Below are 25,646 nucleotides of genomic sequence, written 5' to 3'. Positions count from 1 at the left end.
AGCAGAGCACGCCGAAGCTTTGTCGGAAACCACCCTGTCTCCCCAGACCTCCCAGTATATTATAACACAGTGATGTTTCCCTGACGCATTTGCCCCAGCTGAGCGCTGGGCTCACTCACTCGTTCAACAAGCAGAGACTGAGCTCCAGGACAGGTGCGGTCACAGGGCGGGGAGGTGGGGGTGGCAGCTGAGTTGGGGATGACAGCAGCCTGCACCCCGCAGGTACAGCGTGCACCACAAGAGATCTGCTCTGCCTCGAGGAGTTTTCACAGCCATCCAGGAGACAGACATCACATAATAAACGAGCGAATACGCAGACAACTGCCAAGCATGGTCCACTTGGTCAAGGCAAAGTACAGGGGGATGTTGAGGGACTGTAAGTGCGCCGCAGTGAGAAAAGGCTTCTCTGAAAAAAGAGACATGGAACTCAGTCTGGATGTTGAGTCCAGAAAAGCCACCAGAAGAGGCGAGAGGACAGCGTGAAGGCTTAAGGTGGGAGGGCCACTGAGAGGGTCCACGAGCAGAAAGGAGGGGTATCACAGCTAGAAACGGGGAGAAAGCGGGCTGGAGGGACATGGTAAAGGCACTGTCTGCCTTACCTTTTGCAAAGGATGACCAGTAAAGAATGTTCAGTGAAGAAAGAGGAGATCAGATTTGTGGTTGTAAAAAAAAAAAAAAAAAAAAAAAAAATTCCTCCCCCGCCCCCCCAAAAAAGGGCTTGAAAGGGACCATTGAAACGCTGGTGGGGGGTTGGGAGGGGCACTACCATGCGCAAAAGTGGGTGCAACACAGGGGTACTAGCAAGCATTGGTTCTATTTGAGCTGCCCCCTGCAGGGAAGGGGGAAAGAGCAGGGGAAAAACTACAGGACACGCTCCAGGAAAGCTATGGGAATAAACATAAAACAATCCTAAAGTCTTAGAGAGTCTGACGACACATAATTAAAGTCAAAAGATAGATCTTAAGCTCCAATCATTCACATGGCCTCAGGCTACTACTTAAAGAAAAAAGGATAGAAGGAAATACACCAATATGTTAACAGCCCTTAACTTGGATCATGGGTGCTTTTTATTCCATCTTCGTGTGTTTCTGTTTTCCAAGTTTCCTACAGTCATTTACGTGTTTCTTTGTAATTAGAAAAGAAATCCAGACATTAAGAAATAATAATGTCATCTTCTCACTTCCTGGGTGTGTCTCCGGGAAAGAATTAAAGGTGTCTTCTGGGTTTCCATCCTCCCACTGGGATGGTTCTCCTTCCTACAGAAGAAAGAAATCACAGTATCAGGGGATATAGCTCAAGGGCAGAGCATTTGACTGCAGAAATCACAGTATCAAATTCTCCCACAAAGTCCCGGATCCTTAGGACAAAAGCACACACCTGTAATTGCTGTCTTCAACTGCCCCGGTAACAAACATGGCTCCTTTCTGGGGCCGACCCCCTAATGCGTCCTCCCTGCCCACCTCTATACGGGCTCCCTGGAACCACACACCCCTGGCCCTGGCTCCCAAGTGGCTGCCAAATGGACCAGACAGAGATATCTGACTCAAGTCACACCAACTGGATTCATTCTCTCAGGAATTTGGAATTGATACAAGGAGACTAAGTGGAGAAAGATGATGGTATTTGAACAAAAATGTGGTCATGTAGCATTGGGCACGGCTGACACAAGCCAAGGCCATGAAGAAGTAAAAATGAAGAATCTCCCTTCCCCCTTCTCAGGGGTTTCCCTGGGAACAGAAGGAGGAGAGAGGAGGCTCCCAGGCCGCCTGGCTCCATGGAAGGGAGAGGAAGAGGCTCCAGTCCTGGCCCCACCTTGTTCCCCAGATAGCCTTGTCTCTTCTTACATGTCTGAAAGAAGGACTGGTGAGTCCTTTCAGTAATCCTGGTCATCTGAATCTGTTCAAGGGGTTTCTCTTCCTTATAACCAACAACTTCCCACTAAGAAATGTCTTCATTTTGAGTTAAGATCCCAGTTTCTCACCATTTTCTGTAGATCATCTACCCTGCTGATCATCAGCTTCTGTCTAGGTTACTTGCAGAAGGCCATGGGGCCAAGGGTCTCTTCTCTTCCACGGGGGTTTCTCTAGCCAAAGGCCCCACCACCCAGCCAAGCCAGGCCATGCTCCAGCTCCAAGCTGGCTGTGGCATCTATGCTCCCCACAAGCTGAACAAACCCGGAGCCAGCCGCAGCCCCTCAAGGCCATCCCGCACCTCCATCAAGGTGCGCTCGGTGCCCTGTGGCCTCATGAACTTCCCCAAGGCAGATGTTTGCCCCTTGGTGAAGCCCCCGCAGGAGGGGCCAAGGACCCAAGCAGCCACCGCCTCAAGCCCCAGGGAAAGAGGGCGTTTGACAGCGCCAAGGTAAGCCTCTTTTTATTAAGACAACACAGCAAACTCTTTTTAACCACAGCTGACATCACTCTAATAAATCACCATCATGTCTTGTGGGATAGAAAAAGCCAAAACACTGTCACATTTGATTTTGCCGGCTACTCGAGCCTCGAGAACAAACCATGTGTTTTTAATCAACAACACTTTGTTTTGCATTTCTCAGACCCCAATACTCTTTAAATAGTTGCTTGTACCAGAGGGCTATTTTAAACCCAGGGCCAGCTTCTTTGCAGAGGACATTAAGAAAGAGAACACCACGTTACCGGTTCACTAGGCTTATCCCGGGCACTTTCTCTGCTGGGGTGATTATGTCCTGTGGGGTTCTATCTGTGTGTTTCACAGGGGGCTTTCCTCTTCCCTCTTTGGGAATTTAATTAGATGTCTTCCCAGAAAGTTGGAGTTTTTTGGTTTCTCTAACAGGCAACCCGTCTGGGTTATGGGAAAACGGCAAATTCCCAGCCAAAGGAAACAGAGAAGTCACATCTGGGACTAGGATTCCAGAGGAGTGAACGAGGAGGTGACAAAGGAGGGGGACTGTTGGCAGGGAAAGGAGCAGTAAAATAAGATTTCCGGAACGGTACATGTCGATTTCTGCATGCAAGTGGGCCCCAGACGTCTTGGAGGCAGGAAGCCCGCTAAAGCTTGCCTGGGGCTCAGCCTCTGGATTTCTGGGAATGAGTGTCACCTCAAGACAAGAGTAAACCATGTGCAGGAGACTTCCCCTAAAAGGGGCTCCTTACCTGACTACCCGATGCACCAGGATCTCACCAGGGATTGGCAGCTGGATTCATCTTGTCCTGACACAGGTCTCCAACAACACCTGGCCTTAGAAAGACAGTGAAAGGGACTTTAAGAAGATCCTGACATATATCACAGCAACACTCTATGCTATTTGCTTGACAGTGAACTTAAACCATTTGAAGGCTCCAACCAAAAATATAGGGGTGGCCACCATGTGGTTCTGGCCTCAACTACCATCCCTCAGCCATGGGGCAAAGTTCCTTTCCTTGGTGACCAGTGAGATCTCCCAACCCAGGTCAGGTTAGGGCTTCCTGCTTCCAAGCGGTCCTAATCGCTCAACCTCTGCCGATCAGATCATGCCTGCCACACCGGCTGGTGCCAGGCTAACAGGCCCAGACCCATACCACTGCAGGAATGTCAGACGCCTCACTTCCTGGGACTGAGCTGCACATCTAACTGGAGAGGACTCCCAGTTTCTCAAAGAGCATTCTTTCATGAGGGCTCTGCATCAACCATATAACTCCAGTTATTCCTATCTCTATTATTCCATAAACTCATGAAATATGGCATAAGCATTAATACCCCCCTGGAAAACCCATTTTGTCAGTGTCCTTTGCAAAAGTGCCAATTCCCACATGCCCCAATTGTCTGCCTCTGTGTTGGGAGAAGGTGGTAATTTATACACATGCCTGTCGTTGTGGGGTGGGAAGAAATCTTCCAGGCCGAGTGCTATCAGGAAGACTCTTTCCTACAACTCAGAAGCCCTTTGTTCTAGTTGGTTCTGTTTCTCTCAAAAGGGCATCCCGTTTCACGGGCCAGTATTAGTAGTGGTTTACACGAAGCCTCCCTGGGATCTGCTCTGTGATTACACTCCCCTGCGGGGATTTTGTTCGGCCACGTAAGCACCTTGGGCTGACTATTTACAAGTCCCAGTTAGGGACTGCTCTTCTAATTGAGTATCACAAATGGGCATTTAAACTCATAACCTGGGCCCTTCATATTCCACAGCCAGTGTTTCCACTCATTTGGTTGTCTTCACAAAATAAACTAGGAAACCTGAAAAAAACAGCATCTGGTTGCTACTTATATGGGTGTTTGAGACTAGATTCAGAAGGAGGTGTGCACGTGTGTGTGTGTGTGTACTGAGGAGGACTGTGGATTCCAGGTCAGTACCTGGTGGGAACACCCTTCAGCAAGCCTCTGGAGCTGCCTCTCAGACTTCTTCCTGTGTTCACTTGCACCTGCTTCCCAGGTCTCCCATCCATGGCCATGGCCATGTCGTACACTGAGCTATGAGGATCAGGGAAGGACAGAGCCTTGCCACCCAAAATGTGGTCCCCGCATAGGCATTTGCATGCCTGTCAACAATGCACAGGTTCTGCTGCCCCACACATATTGACCCAGAAGCTTCATTTTAAGGTGCCTGGTGGCTCAGTCAGTTAAGAGTCTGCCTTCAGCTCAGGTCATGGTCCTGGCATCAGGACGTCGGGCTCCCTGCTCCATAGGGATTCTGCTTCTCCCTCTGACTGCCACTCCCAACGTGTGCTCTCTCTCTCTCAAATAAATAAAATCCTTTGTAAAGGAATCATTTTAATAAGATTACCCAGGTGATTTGTAGGAACATTACATTTGAGAAGCGCTATTTCTGAACCCTGGCTACACATTAGAATCACCTGGGTTTTAATGCTAAGGCTTAACCTGACACTAGTTAGAATTTCTAGAGGTGGGGCCCAGGCTTTGGAACTATCCCTCACCATTTCAGTGTACAGCCAGGGCTGAGACCAGGGGTCTACAAAAATAATCCTTTACTGAGCATCAGCTAGATGCCAGATGTTGATTTACATAGGCAGTCTCTATCCTCACTGCAACCATCGAAGGCTAAGCACGGTCCTCCCCATCTTGTCCCATGTCCCATAGGTCTCACATCAGAAGCCACATTCCAACCAGAGCCTGAGCTCCAGGCACCATGCACCGAGCTGTCAATGGAAGCAATAGCCCCACGGAGAAACAGCCATGAAGCTCCAGGAAGCCCAGGCTCAAGGACTACCACGTTCCTCTCACAAACAGGCAAAACAGGCTGAAGTGGGAACAGCAAGATTTGACAGAAGACCTCTGGGTCAAATCGGCAAGGCCTTCCGCAGAAAAGCCGAGTACGACAACTCACAGACCCAAGAGCCCCACCACCCGGAAGGTGCTGCTAGCGTGTTCCTGCCTAGCCCTACCCAGAAAAGCCAGGCCAGCCGGGGAAAGGATTTCAGCTGAATTTTATGGGACATTTATGAACAAAACGTACTTATTAGTAAATAATAATTATAGAAGAGCAGGTGCCCCAGGGAGAGCAGGTAACATGGGATCTCATTTTCTAATGCCCTCCATGAACAAACCCTGTTTGAAATTAAAACATCCTTGCTGTCAACACAAGTGTTTAAAGAGACCCGGGCTTCTGTAACGTAAGCAGTAATTCTAAGGCCTGCTGTTAATTGAAGGCTTCATCATTTACAGGCCGCTTTCACATATACTAATGTGCTTAATCCTCACAACAAGCCTGTGAGGCAAGTATTTTTTCTTACCCCGTGTTATAGATGAGGAAGCTGAAGCCCCAGGGAGATGCAGTGGCAAGGCCGAGGCCCAGAGCTGGTGACTGAGTACAGAGCTGGGCATTCATTCATAGGCGAGGTCAGTGCCTTCCCAAACACACTGATGTCATCCAGTCCAAACTCTAACACCGCCAGAAAAACTGTCCTCCTTTGCTCCCGGAATTCCCTTTGCACCTGGTCATCAGAGACTTTGGAGTCCTGTCTATGCTCCATGTGCAGGCTGAACCCTAGGGGGCCATTCTTGTTGTCCCATTCTTGTGTCTCTCCAAGACTTAAGGCAGCTATGGGCAGGAGTTTGTGCACCCAAGAGGAGAGCAGGACCATATAAAGCTTAAATAGCTTACACAGAGGCACACATTCAGACACACACACACACACACACACACACACACACACACACACAGTGTTTCAATAGCAGGACATTTCAGGGTAACATTCTTAAGTCACCCAAAAATTGTGCGTGGAAGTTGTAAGCAAAAGAAATCATGAACCCTTCCAATATGGCTACCAAGTCATAAACGTCATCACCAACTTGCAAAAGATTAAGGAATCTGGGAACAAATTAGCCTGGTATAGACAGTGACTTACGGAGAAGTCTGAGCGAGGAGTCAGAAAAGCCAACAACTTTAAATCCTGTAAAGTTTCTTAATCAAGTTACACTATTATCTGAAGTTGGCAGAACACCAATGGATTTAGTCCAAAGACATAATATATGACTTTTTTTTTTCGGTTTTCTTTTTTAAGGGCATTAGGGTTTTAGTTCCTTTTTTCCTTCTTCTTGAGGGTTCTTTTTTTTTTTTTTTTTGGCAATATGTCGCTTTCTTTTCTCAAATCTGTTTCCATCCAACATGCATAAAATGAGCCAGTTCCAGGGAGCCCTATACTTCCCTTCTCCTTGTGCCCCTCGTAGAACTCACTCCTTGATTAAACTAGTTAGCCCCATAGCCAGAAGCAACATAACACAATTTTGTGCAAATAGCTCTCTTCTGCCTGGTCCTCCCCTCACAGTTCAGCTATCTCTACACAACAGTGTAAGACAGAGGGTGAAGGAACCCTCACCACAGAATCACCCTGAGATTATGGGTGAAACTTCCCCTTCAAAGGCTGCCTCCATTCCACATTCTCTCAGCTGACCTTCCTCTCGGGGGCTTTGTTCACAGCTCCAGACCTGCCCGCCCTTTGTACTGTCTGCCTTCCTGCCTTCCCATCTCCCCCACCCCATGTTCTCACCCCTATCCCCACCCCCACTGCCCTAACTCTCCCAGCCTCTCCAGGGCTGCCTGGCTTCCTTCTCAGGCAGCCCCCAGCCAGGCGAGCACCTCCCCTCCCACAGGCCCTGAGAAACCCGGAGATCAAAGAGCTCAGCAGCAGGGCCAGGTGTCCATCCTCCTCCACAGGCCACAATTAATCAAGCGGCCTGACTCACAAGGAGATCAAACCCGGCCCCCCGCCAGCTGTTGGTTAAAGCTGGCCTTCAAGTTGCCCTCATTAAATTTGCTCTCCCTCTCTCCCTGCTGACTCCTGTCCCGTGATCATCTATCTCCTGGATCTCTCTCTCAGCGCTTTTCCTGTCCCTTCCTCTCTCCTTCCACCGCCTATCCGTTTGTGTTTTCCTCCATTTCCTGGCTTCACCAGCCCCAAGTCCGACCCCTCCATCGCCTGCCAGGCCATCCTGCCCCACGCTCTCTGTTCCACTCACTCAGAAGTCCACAGTCTCCAAACTCCTTCGCCAGGACACCCTCTCCTGGACTCTCTACTCAGCCCCTGAAGTTCCAAAAGAAGTCTGGGCCAGGCCACGAGGCTGTCAGAGAACAGTTTCCCCGGTCCTCAAGGCCAAGGATGGGTCCACCAACACAGAACTTAATCCACCTGCAATTCACTTCGCAGCGGAAGCAGGCATCTCCCGCACGCACACGTGCACACACAGACACAGGCACGCACGCATGCGCCAACACCTCTAAGCTCTCGGCGGGAGCATCCCAAGGCCACCTTCCCCCCCGCCGGCTGGTCAGTCTCCTACTGAGCAGTTTGCAAGCCTCCTCCCCAAGAACCATTCCACCCATGAACACGAGACGGAGAACACCACCTAGAAGCTAGAAAACGGGCAGAGATCCTTTCTTTCCCTTCCAGCTCTGCCCAGAATGAGGAAGGATGGAAACATTGGATCCTGACTTCTCCTCGGCTGATGTGTTGAGAATATTTACTCCAGTTGTCTAGGGTTTGTTTTTATACACTTTTTCCTACAACAAACACTGGCAAAAAAAAAAAAAAAAAAGGAAAGAAAGAAAGGGAAAAAAAAAGCTAGTACAGGCTGTAGAGTACTGCCCTCTCTTTCTCCGTCTCACTATATATACATCTATGTATTTTTTAACTTGTTTTCCATTTCAGTGGTTCTTAAAGCGCACAGGCGTGAGAAAACACAGATGGAGTGGAACAGGCAATGTTGTAGCTGTACGCAGAAGACATCACACCACGCTGGAGATTTTTAGAAGTCTTGGAAGACCTCAGGATACAAAGAGGTTTTTTGGTTTGGTTCCCCCCGCCCCCTTCCTTATATAGTTGGAATTTTCTCTTGCTTCCTCTCTCAGCTCTATTTCTCTATCCCTGGCATCACCTGCTGCCTCTGGGAACAGAGAGTCCCTTGGCCTGGGTGACTGGGTCACTGTGGCTGCCCTGGGTTTGACCTCAGTTACCTGCCCATGCTCCCCCAGCTGTGGCGAGGCGATCCCCGGGGGAGGAGAAGCCATCCATCACCAAGGCAGCATCATAGGCCTGAATGAGGGCAGGGAGGGTCAGCGCTGGTGCGCACTTGGGCAGGTCGGAGGGGGCAGGGGCATTACAAATTGCAGAGATACTGGTGCCGGGCTTGATTGATGACGCGGAATGAGGGGCAAGATGCTGGCACCGGGACGAGCCTGCGCTCCAGTCCTCCACTGGCTTCCTCCCGGCCCACCCCCATCAGCCCTTTCTCCCCGGTTCCTTTTTCTTGCCTACTCACAGCCCATCCGTCAAGCCGTGCCCTGAAGCTGACCTTTTGCAGAGAACAGCCAGCCTAAGAGAACCATTTCTTTCTGAAAAACCTCACCAAGGGATTTTATTAATGCTGGCAGGCCCACAGTCAACAGTGTGCCACCCCTGCTTCCCGTCCCTGCACTGCCTCCTCCCTTTGTGAATTCCATGAGCTCTGAGCAAGGAGGGAAAGGGGACTGTGTGAACACATTTCTTTGGCAGCACCCCGATTTCTCTCCTGACCCCAAACTCACTCCCACCACCGCCGGTCAGCCCCACAGGTCTGACAGTCACCTGTGGAGCCGTGGGGTACTCGTCTTAGTGTGCCCAGTCTGGCATCTTGAAAGCAGTCACGGGTGGTTCAGGAACAGCACATGGCCACCTCTGGGAGAAAAGCAAGAATGGCCTGAAGAGTCCAGCTGGCATGAGAGGAGATGGGCTCTGAGGTTGGGCAGGGAACGGATGCCTGGTTGGGCAGTTTCTTGCGGGCAGGGGGACCTGTCCATCTCTTTGAAGACCACACAGGTTGCCAGTCACACCACTGCAGCAGCACAATAGAACAGAGTGGGGACGTGTTGGGGCAAACGGTGATGGGAGATGTTTAATAGAATTACTATTAGGCTTTGAGTTAATGAATCACAACTGCAAGAAATCATGATAATCCAGCAGGCATTAATGACAGATTAGCTTCAAAGCTGCCATAAAAGTGCCATAATGCTTACCTAATGGCATGATTAATTCTCCCAGTACATAATGGCTTTATGGGGGAACCAGGCACCAACAGAGGCTTGACAGAAAGCCACGACAAGATCCCCAGGGCGCCTGGAGCACCCCTACCCTGCCTGGACCATGTGGCTTCCGCTCTGCCTGGAGGCATCTACCCTCACTGGATTGTGGGTAGACAAGGGCAGCTGTTCAGGCTTACCCCAGAGCTGTCTCAGGAGGGAGGAAAGGAGCAGTCCCCTAGAAGCCCTGCCAGGCTTTGTCCCTTACCAAGTAGCAGCTGTCTAGGGGAACCCGGAAGTCCTATCACCCCAAACTCTAAGATAGGCAGCTCCTGTGACAGCCCTGGTGCTCAGAGAGCCGCACCCCAGTGCCCAGACCAAAGGATCTAGCTTGGAGAAGTCTGGAAAGAGTACCTCAGTTTATTGCACTTCTCAGATACAGCATTTTTCACAAACTGCATGTTTGTGACTACCCTGCATCAAAAAAGTTTTTCAGCACCATTTGTCCAACGACATTTGCTCACTTGTGTTTTTTGTCACATTTTGGTGACTCTCGCCATATCTCAAATGTTTGCATCACTATTATATTTGTTACGGTGATCTGGGATCACTGATCACAGCTCACTGAAAGCTCAGGTGATGATTAGCATTTTATAGCAATAAACTCTACTTGTTTTAGACACAGTGCTATTGCACACTTAATAGACCACAGTAGAGTGTAAACATAACTTTTATATGCATTGGGAGACAAAAAAATTCATCTGACTTGCTTTGTTGTAATACTTGCTTTATTGTCATGGTCTGGAAACACACCCAGAACAGAACTAGGGAGCTCACTATGACTGTGCTCCTCACCAGCTGTGTGACCTGGCAGGGCCCTTAACCTCTCTGTGCTCAGGTCGTTGGACCCTGAGTTGCATCTTCAACCACTAAACCACCTCCCTATCATGGCATCAGATAGTAAGTTCCCACTTGTATTCCCGGCATGATGCAAATCTCATTGTATGTATTATTTCATTTACTATCTGCCCCAATAATCTTGTGAGATAGTTACCACTATTATCTTCTCTTTTACAAACAGGGAAACTGACGCCACACAGAAGCTGCTAGTAAAAGTGGAAGCAGGCAATACTCCCTAGTTTCTCACTTCTCTATCAGCCATCCCCACCCCGAATACTGCCAGTTTAACTCAGGAGAAAAGCAGCTTGCAAGACACTTAATGCCATGTCTTATGAGACTCAGCAGTGCTGGATTGCCTCCTTCCCCCCACCCATGGCAGGAGAACATCTGTGAACTGGTAGGTGACAGATCTGGATGGACTCTACCTCTGCTGTTTACCTTGACTCTGAGACCCCTGTTCTGACAGTGTTACCTTGGGCTCTTAACTACTCCTGGTTTCTGTTTCAGTTTCACTTTGGTGCCAAGGGAATAGTGACCATCATCAAAGGAACTTACCCACCTGACAGCAGGAATGTCCTAACCTCATCGGGCTCAAATCTACCTCTTCCCAACCCCGCCAGAGCAAGGCCACTCTCCTAAGCACAACCCCAGCCTCCACTCCAGAGGTTCCCACCGTGGGCTGCCCATCTTCCTATAAATATGGAGGCAATTAGCACAAAGCCCAGGTCTGAAGGGAATTCTCAGAGCCATGTTCATCTTCATAATGTTGAAGAAAACCCCCCAGGAGGCCTGAGTCATGGCTGCGGCAGGCAGACTGCTTCTGATCTGATTAACTGAGCTCCACAAGAGGCACGCACCCTCCCTCCAGACCTGCTCTGAGCCGACACCACTTTGGAGTTCTCTCCAATGGAGACTTTCCCCGGGCTGCCACTAACACCCCACAAAACAGGAGAAAACTGGTCCTTTCCTGCCAAGGCATCAGTAGTGTCCAACGTCCCCAAGTCTGTGCTTCTTGTAAATTCCAAAATCAAATGGCAAGCCATCACTCCATCAGCAAATATTTACTTTCATAGGGCATCATGGGAAAGGCCAAAAAGATTCACTCTATCCCTTTGCAGCTGAATCCCCAAAAGGACATAAGGCTTCCAGATGTGTGCACCCATACCACACATGGGTGGGATTTCTGGAGGGGACTGCCTTCTGGTAGCCCCACTCTCTCGTCTGAGCTGGCTGCCCTACCCAATGGGTGTCAAGTGGATCCCACTGCTTTAGTTATAAAGTCATAAACTCTCAAGGTTGAAAGAAACCTCAATGATTATTTCTCCCACCCCTCCCCGAATCTATCCCATCTGCTATTGACTCCTCTTGAGTCAAATATATAGTTCTTATTTCAACATGCTGTGCTCAGTGAAAGCTCAATAAATATTTATTAATGGTGGTGCCCATGATGAATTAACAGCCAAAGCTATAAAATTAAAGTTTCACACAAGCAGAGATCCTGGTGAGAAAGAAACTGCTACATAAAGTTTGAAATTTTTCAAAATGACAAGCATTCACGCATGCACACACATACACACTCATATACACTCACAATCATCCACACACATACACTCTCACATGGGCACACACCTTCACACACACATACACACAAACACACTCTCACACACACACTCATACATACATATACTGTCTGGCAGAAGACCTCGGTTCTCTTTCTTGCCTACCCAGAGAATCACACTGGAAATCAGCAAGTGTCCTTAGAGAATATTCATGCCTTAGTAGTGGGCATGTTCAGCTTCTCAGAGGCCAATCAGCCCAGCCCATTGGGATGTGTCCAGTCCTGGACCCAGAGTCTCTCCCTGTCTCCTTGCTGGAATCAAGGGGCAGCGTGATTCCTGAGAAACTAAGTGGTGCCACTGAGGGTTTTATCAGGGGTGCCCGCTGAGCTAAGGTAAATGCGGAAACACATGTAATCCTAAGAGTGTTAAAACTTCAATAGAAAGATCCAGGTCAGTACAGGCAGTATCAATGAGAATTTATCACATGATGGTATATACCAAGAAGGAAATGCCAGGGAGTATTGCCATAAAGTCAGGAACTTTGAGGCCTAGTGGGTCTCCAGTCCTAAAACCACAGGTAGAGACCAACCATCACCAGTCGATCAAATTGTGCAGCTCCTGACCACCCCCAAAGAGTCTATGTGCATGAACACACAAGCCTCCCATGGTTTCGTCTGAGATCCAACTGACAGAGCTAACTCTTCCCCTCACTGGGAGTGCTGGGACCCCTAGATCTGTGGCACCAGGGCTCATTGTTGCCCCTCTCAGTCTCCATCCCATTCGACCTTGAGAGCAAGTCCAGGGACTTGCTAAATCTGGGAATGAGGGATTTACAAAGCCCCAGAGTTACTGGAGGTCAGGCAGAAAGGAGCCCTTTCACTCCTGACACCAAACAAGAGAACCCCAGGTAGAGGCCAGTAAAGTACGTGAGCTCAAGAAAATCTCAGCGAGCTTGAAGGAAAAAATCAGAGATGACCTTGAAGAAATGAAGTGGAGTCTGTGCTAAACTCACACTGAGATCATATGTGGGACTCCCTCCCTCTGAACCTGTCTGTACCCCGAGGTGCCCTCCTGCTGGAGGAAGCTGGTTCTAATGCAGGATGGGGCAGGGCCTGGGGACAGGACAGAGCAGAACAAGTAGGAAAAGAAAGGCCATAAAAACTGAAGACAATTCTTAGGAGGACCATTTCACATTTTCCTCACTTCAGCCCTCGCGGGCAGTGTTGCAAAGATGCTCCAGGAGAGCTGTGAGGTTAAGTGGTGCTTCTTCTGGTTTTCCCTGGGACTTCATGCAGTTCTCCCTCTTGCTTCTTCCCTGTCTAGTCCCCAAGAGTCCCCTGCAGAAACTATGCTGGTGACTCTCCAGGCAACCTGGGAGAAGACAGAGTGGGAACCCATCAATGACCACCAGCGTTTAGTGACATCACCCTATGCCAGTCCCTCCGCTGGGTCAAGTCCTCCAGCGGGAACATCACAGTACGTCCGTGGACAGAAAGAACACCCACGGGCCAGCTGGCAATGCTCACTGGCCCCCACCCAGCAGAGGCCTGTCTTCCCTGGCTGCTGAATCCTGTCTCATGATTCTGCTCTTGATTTTGGTGTTTGTTCCTGCCCAGATGGGGTGTCTGATCTTGCCATGGCCAGTGTTCTCTGAAGAAGGGGACCTGGTACACTTTTATAGGACCCTGTGGTTCCCTGGGGCCAGACTCTAATGCTGTCCAGATGCCGAAAAACAGAAGGGCCATTCAAAAACAACCGAAATATCAACACACTTTGAAAGCGGTCTGTTAGCACTTGTCATAAGCACAATAAACAAAACAATGAAACCATCAGAAAGTACCGTGAGACAGTCAGGCTTTAGGAACTTGGCTTTGATGATTTAGAAAAGCAAAGAGAGGGGGCAGAACCAGTTCCCACTTGGGCTGAGGCTTGTTTGTTCTGCTTATCTGAAGTCAGAGCTAGCAATCCCCATCATGATGAAAGGATCTACAAGTTTCCCCTTTGCATTGGGCCCCTTTGCAGAGAGGTTGGGGGGGGTTGCCTTGCAGCTTTGGGCAAGCGGTCAGTTCCTGCACGTGGCCCAGGAAACACCCATTTGTAGAATGCAGCTCCCATCTGCTGAAACACCCTTGTTCCGAGTTCATTCAACAAATAAGTGAGTTCACCAAACAAGATCATTTGCTTAAGTTCTTACCAGGAGATGAGACGTGAACTTTAGGGACACAGTGGCACTCACTCCCTCCTGGACACTAAGTTAGAGACCCTAACGCCAGGTGAGTCAGCAAGGACCCAGGGCCTGTTGGTCCTGCATTTTGGAGGAAGAGGCCTAGAGAGATATGGCAACTATCCACATGGCACACACAAGCCTTCCAACTTGAGCTGTGGGACTGAGGCTGGGGCTGTCCCTGGGTGAAATGAGGCCACCCGCTTACCAGTCGCTCAAGCTTGTTTCCCACTGTCTCCACAGCTCAGGCTTTGCTTAATTCCCACAGTGGGTGCTGGCCAATTCATCTATCAAATTACCTGCCAGTGATTTAAGTGAGCTTAGTTCTTTTGGGTGCAGTCCTGCATTTTGACTCTCAGTCAAGCAAAATAGGGCAATCATCGAAGAGAGGCTGAGGGGACCTGAGACTGCTATCTGCTGTGGGGGACAGGACTCTGGAAAGGAACGAGGTTGGTGGCATGAGTGAGAGGGTAGGAGGCCTTGAGTGCACACTCTGGGCCCCTGTTCAGCTGGGCGACCGTGAGTCGATCCCTTGCACCCCCTATCTCCAGACATACCCAGTCGGCCACTCTGCAAAACCCTATCATGTGGGCAGGTAAGTCAGAAGATTTGACTCTGGTCTCCTAATTGGAAAAGCAAAAAGAGAAAAAAGAACAAAAACAAGAAACAGATGTCAGAAGAAAGGAACCAAACATAGAGCAGGAATACTCCCATGTCTGTTCCAGGTAGGAATCGTGTTGGAACCAAAGGCTCAACTTCACCAGATGCCTTTCAACCAGACGTGGAGGCAGCCCCTAGCACTGCAGACCCACCCATCTTCACGTCCCCAAGGCCTCCTAGCCGGGTGGGCACCAAAACAGCAAAGGCCAGGAGACTCAGGCTCCATGTCTTCAGACTGGCCACCCTTCCTTCGATCGGCCTCCCATGGCACGGAGGAAAGGGTCCCATCTCCTGCATGTCCTGGCTGCCAGCCTCAGGATAGTGACAGCTAAGGTAGTGACTCTTTTTTTTTTTTTTTTAAGAACTCATTTATTTGAGACACAGAGAGAGAGAGAGAGAGAGAGAGAGAGGGAGGGCAGGAGCACAAGCAGGAGGGGCAGGACAGAGGGAGAGGAAGAAGGAGACTTCCCACTGAGCAGGGAGCTGAGTGCAGAGCACAGTCCCATGACCTTGAGATCGTGACCGGAGCTGAAGGCAGATGCTTAACCGACTGAGCCACCCAGGTGCCCCTCGTTCACATGACTCTTATAAGGACTAGAAGAGATCATGCTTAGCAAGGACCAATGCACAGCCCAGCACAGTGTATGTGCAATAAATATTAGCTGCTTTATTCTCATCTCCACCCACACACAGCTGTCAATCAATAGACAAGTATTTGCTGGAAGCCAATTAAGTACCCAACACAATAGGAGTTCAAAAGAGCGATAAATAAGCCAAGGTCACTGCCTTGGGGTAGCTCCCAGGATAATGGAGACGATGAGCAGATCACTTAAACAGGGAAAGAAGCTGCTTCACTACAGAAACAGAGTACTCTTATCATGGGGAGGCAATATAATCCTTTCCAGGCTTCGAGCTCTCCTTCCTGGCCCCTGTTTACCGGTTAGATGACCTTGGACCAATTGCTTAACCTTCTGTCTCAGTTTCCTCATCTGTAAAATGAGAAAAATAATATCTATGTCATAGGGTTGCTGTAAGGATTAAATTAAATTAAATTTGCTCCTCACCACCTATGTATTCTCATATGTAAAACGTAACTAATAATTGACCTAATCATAGGGACGGTCTGAGGATTGAATTTGTTAACCCATGTAAAGCACTTAAACTAGGGTTATACATGGGCACCTGGGTGGCTCAGTGGGTTAAAGCCTCTGCCTTTGTCTCAGGTCATGATCCCAGGGTCCTGGGATGGAGCCCTGCATTGGGCTCTCTGAGCCTGCTTCCTTCCTCTCTCTCTCTGCCTGCCTGTCTACCTGTGATCTTTTTCTCTCAAATAAATAAATAAAATATTCTTTTTTTTAAAAGGGTTATACAATGGTTCACTGTCTTTACCATCTAAAATATAAGTTCCCTGAGGGAAGATTTCGGTCTGTTTTAATGCACTGGTGCATTATCAATAGAACAGAGCCTGGCACATACCACATAAATAGTAGTTGATCAAGTCATTGAATACTACAGGAGAACAGAGCAGTGGCGCAGATTCCATTCTCAGAAGGCTTCCTGGAGAAGATGATCCAGAAGGGGGAATAGAAGTTAACCAGGCTCAGAAGGTGGGGAAGGACATGGCCTCAAGAAACTAGCACAGGAGGGGCACCAGGCCTAAAAGAACCTGATTTGAACAGGAAACCGCAAGCAATCTAGTATTTGTAGAATGAAAGGTACAAATCAGGGAAAGGCAGGAGATGGAAGCTCTTCTTCCAGTGACTGACCTTAATGGGACTAAATATGCCCTAAGCATACTGAAATGAGAGCATTCAGAAAAGACAGCTTCTGTCAGCCCCTTCCAAGACCTCCAGATCAGTAGGCCTCATGCAGGAGAGCCCCAGAAATAGCATTTCCCATGAGCCCTCCACCCCTGGGGAAAGTTCTATCGCATGGGACCCTAACCCATCTGTCTGCAAGATTTCCAGCCCACTTGGAGAAGCAGGCGACCATGCCTGTGAACTCTGACCCTATCAATCCCAACAGGGCCTGGGGAAGCATTTACATCTTCAAAGGTCCTGGTAAATGTTAACCAACGGCCTCCTTCGAGGCCCCATCCTCACCTCCTCCCACTCTAGGCCACCAGGGGTCAGGGAGCTGGGTCACACCTGGCCAGGCTTAGCCCATCCCCAGTTCAGCCCAGTACCTCATTCTCAGAGCTGTCCTGATCTCTCCCCACTGCATCACTTTCCCTCCCCACAGGCACTGGGTCCCAGGCCAACAGATAAGGGGCCTTAAGGGAAGCCCAGACACCTTCTAAAGGGCCTTTAGACAAAGGAAGGGTCAAGTCAGTCACTCTGGAAGGAGCCCTGGGTACTGGATCAGGGGAGGGGACAGGACAGGCCCACAGACCAGGGGCAGCTCCCTGACAACCCAATCAAGCAAGTTTCAGTGACCTCTCCCTGACCCCGGCAAGCTCCAGTTGTCCCTCTGATCTCCTGGAGGCAGGGAGGCCTGTTAACTTTTACCAGACTCCTTTGACATGGAGCAGCTCTAATAAGAACCTAGGAGGGAGGTTCATGCAAGTGTCAGAGGCTCAGACAGCCCTCCACAGCCTCACCTGCACCCAGCCCTGCAGCTCCAAGCCAGAACACCTGCCCCTTCACCCCACCACAGGACGTTCAAGGCACAGAGCCCTGGAAGGAGAGACGCAAGAAAGTACCGCAGGGCCTCAGCCTTCTGCTGCCACACTGCCTGTGCCTTTGGCCACACCACAGGCTTCAGTTTCCATTCAGTTTCAGGCTTCCATCCCCACTGGTGGCTCCTGTGACATTATGGCCTCAGCTCACAGCCCAGAGCAGGATCAGTCCCAGCCATTTTCCAGATAAGTGTATACAGGGTATACCCAAAGTCCATGGCAGGGCCAGGACTGGAGCCAAAGATCAGGAGCTCCATTGAGCTCCGCTCCCTTGGGGACTGTCACCCAGCCAGTCTGATAAAACCAGCTAAGAATGAAGGTGGATAGTACACAGGCTGAGTCTCCCTCCTACCTCCTTCCTTCGTTGATCCAAGCCAAGTTTCCCCACAACTCTTACCTGAAGGGGAACAGGCACAGGCATGTTCGAAGACTAAGGATCAGAAGCTGGACTGTCACCTCAGCTCTGCAATAACCTTCTATGTGGCTTAAGGAAACCATCTACCCTTCCTGTGCCTCTGTTTCCCCACTTGTAAAATGTGAGTGGAGGGGCGCTTAGATCCCTTCTAGTTCCACACTCTCTGGTTCCAAGTTTTCACTGCCTCCAGTTTCTTCCACCACCCCCCGAGATCCTCCTCAAAAACCCTCCTAGAGTCTTTGGGGTTTGCTGCCAACTTTGTAGCCAGAAGGATTCATCTTGCCTAATCCTTGTATTTAAAATATGAGAAAGCTGGAATCCAGAGATGACTTAGCTGTGTGACCTTGAGCTGAGCAAGACACCTAAAGGCAGAGTCAGGCCTAGATTTCAGGTCTCCTAGTACTTTGTCCTTTATGCTGTGCCAGCTCAAGGCTCCAAACCTCCCAGGGATCCCCACGTCCTCAGAGGAAACGGACCAAGTTCTTTGCCTGGCATTCAAAACCTACCTGCCCACAGCCTGCCCGCCAGTCTGCGCACTCCCCACCCCAGAAACACCCTACTCTGTAGTCAGACTCCCTATCTCTCCCCAGCAGAGCCCAGAACCAGTCTCACCCTAGCCTTGGCTCACAAAGATCCCCATCCTACAATGGACCCAAGCTCCCCCCCCTACCGCACCCCCACCTGCAGCGCTGCCCACTCACACAGCTCTGCTCTCCCTCCCTGACCTCTCACAGGCTAGGTGTCTGAGCCATGCCTCACCCCATTCTTGAAGGTACCACCACCTCTCTGCCTTCTCCACACAGCCTGGTGTTAAATGCTCCTCAGCCGCATGGGCAAGTTACTTTGCCTTCTTGTGCCTCAGTTTCTTCATATGAAAAGTCGGGATAACAGGAGCTCCCACCTACGCCAGTCTCGTTAGACTTCCCTCTAATGCATGCATATACTTAAAACAGTGCCTGGCACCTATGTTTTATATATATATATATTATATATATAATATGTATATCATATGATACATATATAATATACAATAATGTATTATATATTTATTATATATATTATATATATTATGTATTTTCCCCAATGGTAATTGACTCTGAATACATCATAATGTATTTCTTGATAACTTCCAGCTCTGTGGTGATGTGGGTCAAGGAAGCAAACTGGATGAGCAAACTGGATGAACAGACACATTAAAAAATCAAGTCTTCTTTAGAGGTGACTCAACCTCAGGATGCGCTAGCTTGTTATGGGAATGCCGGTTCTGGGACCTAGAGATAGCATATTCTCTCCCACCAGGGTATTCCCCAAACCATGGAGATTTGCATAAGAATTGTGAATGCCCCTTCCCATCTCCTGCCACCAGCAGAGTCCCTTCAATTCTGTTGGTTCACCCTCTCTGCTTGGTGCCCAACCCAGGCCCTTCCCACTCACCCCGACAAAGGGATTGTGGTGATTGATGGTGACAGTGACCCGCCACTGACCCTTCCAATCTGGGCTTGCTTGTTGTCCGTGAGGCACTCAGCAGCCTCCACAACTTTTGAAATGCAGGCTCCCCACCTGATGAGACTTCTGGTTTTCTTCCCCTTATGAAGTGGGGTTTTTGATTTGGACCCTACTGGGTTCTCTCCAAATGTCTGGGCCCTGGGATGACTGCCTGCCAGAACCTGCCCACCAGACTGCCTTTGTGGGTTCAAGGCAGGAAACTAGACAAGACCTGAGTTCAGATCCTGACTCTGTCACTGTCAAGCTTTGGGTTCTTCTGGAAGCTGAATTTCAGATACCTATTGCGAAGGCGGCAAATAAGGCATGTTCTAAGGAGCTGTTAGAAGGACTACATCAGATAACACAGAAAGCTGCCAGCACCATGCGGGCACGTCACCATGACTCAATAAATAATAGCCATGATGAAGAGGAGGAGGATTAAAATAATGTGAAGAAAGAGGGTTGTACCTGAAAACCAGCTTTGACTCACTTATAAGGTCCTCCTTGACCACCGCCCCCAGAATGGCGGCAGCCGAAGCAGCTCCCTCTTCTGCGCACGCGCACGTACAGACACGCACATGCGCACACGCCTGCGTACAGACGCGCTACAACCTCTCCACGGCGTTTATTTACGTTCCTGCCCAGAGCCCATCTAGCTGCTATTTGGGGCAACGTAGCCCCGTGGAGCGGTCTCTTCCTGACCCCTTCGTCGCTCATTATTCAGGGCATCCACTGACTGGGCCGGTGGCCTCTGCAGCCGAGCTGCCTGAGACTTGCTCTCCTTAAGAAAGAGTCTGTTTCCACTAAACCACTGAGCATTTCACATGTCATCATTTTCAAGCTATTTATTTACTCATTTTCTCTAGTTTATTTGCCTAGTCCTCAAAAAATATTTGGTCGGAGTGGCTTCCTATAACCAAATTTGGGTGCCCAACCGAAAGGTATCAAGCCGCCCACACTGTGTGATCAAGCTGCGGCTCAGGCCAACCACCATTTTGCAAGGAACGACAGACCAAAAGAATGCTCAGCAGGGCCTACCCCCTGCAATTGTAAACAGATTTCGGTGCAGTGGGCCCCATGAATCACGGTCATCGGGAGAGGGGAAGCCAGGGAAACCCATCCTTCCAGGGAAGACCCTGGTTCCCTCCCCGAGAAAGGCGCACAGGGAAGAGAATCAGAAATGCACCCGCATCCCCGCTCCCCTGAGGCTGCTCACAGGGTGTAAAACTTGAAGCAGAAAAATAGAAGAGGTGTTTGCATTTGACAGGAAAGGAGGTTCCGCTTACCTCAGAGTTCCAGCTGCGCGCCAGCTCTCTCCTCCTCATTCTCTGCCTCAGAGTCTCACTCCTAGCGCCTTTCATGACCTTCAAAACCCAGGCTCCCTATCCTCTTAATTGTATGGGAATGCAGCAGGCCAGAGGAGAGCTCAGGAAAAAAGAAAACTGCAAGCCTGGAATAAGATAACCCAGTTTAAAGAATGTCAGTAAACACCTCGGAAACCCATGAAGGAAGAGATTTTTCCAGGCCTCCATTCCAGGAAGTTCATGGGACAAAGAGAGATCCCTGGAAGAACCCCACAGATGTGACCGCGGCCCCTCTTTCGCTTCTCCTGTCCCGGGGGTGTTCAGAGAAGCGGGGCAATGGGGACCTGTCCCGGGAGAGGGATGTCTTGCGGGTGAGGAGTCTTCACAACTGAAACACGGAGATAAGCATCAGAAGGACTCATCTATTCCCCCCTGAGCAAAAATCAACTGAGGGAGAAGGAAGAAAGGGGATGGGGGGAGCCTTCCAAGTGGAATGAGTCGCTGAGTTAAATTACAGGGGCCTGGGAGGGATGATTAACAGCCCTCATGGTTTTCTGCCTCACAGCCATTACTCACCCCAAACCTGGGGCTTCTCGGTTACATAGCCCAGCGCAGGCCGACCATTTTTTCCATTGACTGAAAACACATTCTGACTGAAAACAAACTTTGGATCCCCGAGGCTTGGCAGGCCCTGGGTCCTTCTCCATATTTAATCAACGGGAAGCTAAACACTTTCAATCTGTGATGGCTCATTTGGACGGGGTCTCGGGGCTTTTGCTTGGTGCCAGATATAATAACTCTCCTCTCTCTTTTCTAAGGCCTATTTTATAATTTTGCTGTTTTTCAATGTCAAGCCCATCTTTTGAAGAATTTTTATTGGATTTCCTGCTAGACTTCAATGAGGATTTTTCTTGCTTTGGCAGAACTATCAAGCAGAACAGGGGAAAAACTCAATCATCATCTTGGAAAGTCATGATGGTGCTTGGTTTGGTGGGGGGGGGGGGGGTTGTCTGTTAACACACAAACAGCTTTCTAGAAGGTTAGAGGCCCAGTGGCCAACTTTGGGAAGTTCTCTGACTTTGATTCATGGGGTGACAATTGACAGGCAAGGCAAATGGGTGTGAGAAGAGGGAGGTGGGGACAGGATAAGGGAAAGAGAGGCACGAGTGTGTGAGAGTCCAAGGGTGGGTGGGTATGTTCCAGTCGACGTCAGTGGGACAAGGCCTGGCACCATTCACGAGAGCTGCTGGGATACTGAGAAATAGGGACATGGCACCCATTCAGGCAGACTCTTAACCAATAGCATGACCCCCTCAGAGCTTCTGATACCCCAAAAATGGGCAGAAAAGGCTCCATCCCAGAGGCTCCTGTTTTACCAGCCATGGCCACAGTCTCTGCGCCTGCTCCCAGGCAACAACATTCAGATCTTGAGTTTTTCCTCACAGAGATTATTCCCCAGAGGAAGCAGCTTGCCAGTGAGTGACAGCTTTTGTTTGCTCATGTTTTCCTCTCTTCTCAGAGTCAACTTTCAGAATATACCAGGATGTTCCTTCTCACTCCTGGACTTTTTTTTTCCTTTTGATTTCTTTCTTCTTTTTTATTTTTTATTTTTGGCAGGGCAGGGGGTACGGAGTCTCTACAGACTATTATCCAGAGAAGAGAAGTGGTTCTTTGTCCATCAGTGAAGGAAGGAAAAGAGAGAGCCCTTTGACTCTCTTTTTATGTTTCATTTTCATGTTTTACTTTTTTGACTTTTTATGTTGAGACGTTAAGTAACCACACTTCACACCTACCCCTCTTAGCTTCATCATTTACAGAGCATTTCCCCGTGGCTTATCTTTTTATTCCCACAACAACCCTTCGAGAGACACAGGCAGGTATCACAAATGCCATCTCAGAGGTAAGCCAACGCAGCTCACACAGGCCATGTGTCTTGTCCCAGTCCCGTGGGTTTTAAGGAGCCAAACAAAAACATGAACCAAGCTGAGCACTATTTTTTACTTCACCACCAAATGTATGTGCTGGGGAGGGGGTGTCCTTGGCCCCCTTTCTTAAGACAGCTTCCTATGCTGGGCAGAGCTCCCCAGTGTCCACTCCCTGCAACAGAATACATTGAGAGTTGAGATGTCATGGCAATGTTTGCCACATCCATAGACTGCAGAACAATTTCCCTTCAGGGCGGACTACAAGACCAGACTTCCAGTTCCAGTAGGAAAAAGTATACAAAGAGGTTAAGTAAACAAAAGTTCCTATGGAACACCCACTCGGGGCCCAGCAGTGGGCTAGTCAATGCGAGGAAAAGACTGTGTCCCTCCATTTAAGGAGCTTACAGTCCAGATGAGGGTATGAGACAAACAGGCATAGCATCTAGGATGCCATACCTGCAAAGTATGCTTTGCAGCTGAATCCTTCATTTACCAGCAAGGAGACAGGACACTCCAGAGAAACACTGGATCAATATGGGCAATTCAGAACAGTATTTTGGTTCATGCTAAAGAGAGCGGTGGGGATCGGAAGCCAGAGAGAGGAAGCCACGTGGCCTGGGACATGTTCCAGGAGAAAACTTGATCTCAGCCTCAGAGCGTGGGTAGAACTGGATAGATGGGCAGGAAGAGAAGGGACACAAAAGCAAAAGGGACACGGCGAATCTGAGTTCCATGTGTTCAGGGAAACCACGGGGGCCAGACTTTAGTGATGCAGGGACAGGCAGAAATCAAAGCCGAAACCTGGCCTATGCCAGCTGGTGGGGGACTCTCAGCAGTCAGGAAGAGTGTGCACATGACACCGATGGGAAGTCTCATGAAGGTCAGGGCTGAGGCTCCTGCTGAGCAGCAAAACCTGCACCTGTAATCCTCTAAACCCCACACCACACCTAATAACCCATCTGAATTTACTCCACCAATAGAGATCCCAATCCGTGCTCTGCTTGGAGTCTGGAGAGAGTGGGGACTCACCTGGTATTCAGGTCATCCTGCCTCCCCACCGACCTTCCTCGTGCCAGCAGCCACCTCCTGCCTGGTCCCTGGGAGCTCCCTGGCTCTCGGCACCTGGTCCATGTGTTAGGAGTTAGTTGGACATTTAGGTGGTCAGGGCCAGGGTCCCCGGCAAGAAAATACAGAGTCAGGACAGCTACAATAAAACAGTCCTGGCATTCTGCTTTGCAGCTGAGACAGGACTGCACTGACATTTTGCTTTGCCGCCTTTGCAGAAATGACTTCTGCAAAACGTCCTGAAATAAAACAATGAAGCACAAGAGCACTTGTCAATATCACAGGAAGGCGCAGTGAAGACCTAAGCCCCCAGACTTCAGAAAGAAAAATAAAGACCATGAGCACGTGGACATTAACCTAATAGGTAGGCAGATACCTGACCAAAGCCCTGATTGGCATGACTCCACACATTCTGATTGCTTAAGAAAGTTCCACAAAGGAGTTCATGAAACCACCTAAACTTAGAAACTCTAAGGACAAAGCCACTCAGGTCACCCTCCCTCTCTGGGATCTTAATACTCTTGTTTAATAAACTTTGCTTTGCTGCCCACCACTTTTCGTCTGGTCTCCCTCTTCATTCTTTGAAGCAGCATGACAAAGAACCTGGGCAGTAAGGGGTTACAAATCCTGTAACACATGGAGACCCAGTAGGTCCCAGGCAAGGACAGATGTGCTTAGGCTGAAAAAAGCAAAGAATTCAGAAGAAAAGGAGTGGGAGGGGCACCCGGGTGGCTCAGTGGGTTAATAAAGCCTCTGCCTTCAGCTCAGGTCATGATCCCAGTGTTCTGGGATCGAGCCCCTGCTTGGCTAGGAGCCTTCTTCCCCACCTCTCTCTCTCTGCCTGCCTCTCTGCCTACTTGTGATCTCTGTCAAATGAATAAAATAAAATCTTAAAAAAAAAAAAAAAAAGAGGAAAAGAAAAGGAAGGGGAGACTATCTCAGAACAGTAAGAGTTCATACCAGATGATGGGAAATTAGAGAATAAAACCTCTCCAAGACATCCAAAAAACTCCAAGAAAATTGGCCACCGATGCAGAATTCTCTGTGGCCCCTGAGGATCCTAAAGGTGTGAAGGCTAGAAAGACAGTGCCTTTCCCCCTGCTGCACCCCTGTTGCCTGAGCACCTCCATCAACCTTTGTTCCTTTTTGCATTCCAACGTTGTGCCTCCCTTTACCCACATTAGCTTAAAACCCAGAACTCCAGCCCTTTTCCTTCTTACCAGAGACGGAGCTGAAGACGAGTCCGAAGGTAAAGAAGCAACACGCTTCTGGGGAGGGTGTGGTTGCTGTTGCAGTAAATACAATAATGTCATTGTTACTCTGCCTCTAAGCACAAAGCCTGTCAGCCCTCATGAACAGATCTTTGTTCTTCCAGAAGCTCCCATCCAAAGGGGAAGCACATCTTCCCAAAGGTTCGTTACATCCCCAGCTGGCCTTCCATCTTCCGGTCCTAAAGAATCACTGCTACCACTCGGAACACCAGGGCCCCAGGCTCCTAAAGCTTTAAAACATCTCCAACTGACTTCCCTCAGAGAGGAAGAGCCAGCTCCATGTACCCTCATCTCCTACTCCAGGGCACCGGCACTGAAATTGCCCACCCAACCGGGTGGCAGACCACCTTGCCCCTGGGGACGTACCCATCAGTTCTGATCTGTTCTAGAAAATTCAGATTCCACATCCAAGTCCTCACCCCTTGATTATGAACAATCAGCTCCTTTCAGTTTTCCTCAGGCCAAGCCATTCCCACGCATGGCCCCCACCGCCCCGGGAGCACACACCCTCGCACCCCAGGGACACGCCGCTCCAGCGGGCAGGTACTGAGCCCCGGGAGGTGAGGCTGCATGCCCAGCCAGGCTCCGCATATCCTTCGGTCCCTCCTGCTCCTGACTGCTCTTCTGTGTTCCTCAAGCTGGTCACCGAGTTGCCTTCCCTGATCTTCAAGTTCACTGTCTTTCTTTGTTCCTTCCCC

The 25,646-nt window shown here is 49.5% G+C and overlaps 2 long non-coding RNA genes across 5 annotated transcripts; one reads left to right on the top strand and one right to left on the bottom strand.

Annotated features, from left to right (window-relative positions):
- On the top strand, positions 1-8,274 carry LOC131820614 (uncharacterized). Its single transcript, XR_009349719.1, has 3 exons — positions 1-153; positions 5,050-5,323; positions 8,118-8,274. It is a non-coding gene; the product is annotated as an uncharacterized LOC131820614 (long non-coding RNA).
- Positions 1,033-24,966, bottom strand: LOC131820612 (uncharacterized). Of its 4 annotated transcripts, XR_009349717.1 has the most exons (6): positions 24,898-24,965; positions 23,642-23,916; positions 22,694-22,784; positions 20,670-20,833; positions 3,132-3,216; positions 1,033-1,256 (listed from the first exon to the last, which is right to left on the bottom strand). It is a non-coding gene; the product is annotated as an uncharacterized LOC131820612 (long non-coding RNA). The 4 variants fall into 4 exon arrangements; XR_009349716.1 differs by lacking the exon at positions 22,694-22,784; XR_009349718.1 differs by lacking the exons at positions 22,694-22,784; positions 23,642-23,916 and having other exon boundaries at positions 24,898-24,966.
- Between the last annotated feature and the right edge of the window lie 680 nt (positions 24,967-25,646).

The sequence above is a fragment of the Mustela lutreola genome, chromosome 18 (assembly GCF_030435805.1).
Source record: "Mustela lutreola isolate mMusLut2 chromosome 18, mMusLut2.pri, whole genome shotgun sequence".
Lineage (NCBI taxonomy): Eukaryota > Metazoa > Chordata > Mammalia > Carnivora > Mustelidae > Mustela > Mustela lutreola.
The sequence above is the reverse complement of the archived record's forward strand: the minus strand, read 5'-3'. Positions and strand labels throughout refer to the sequence as shown.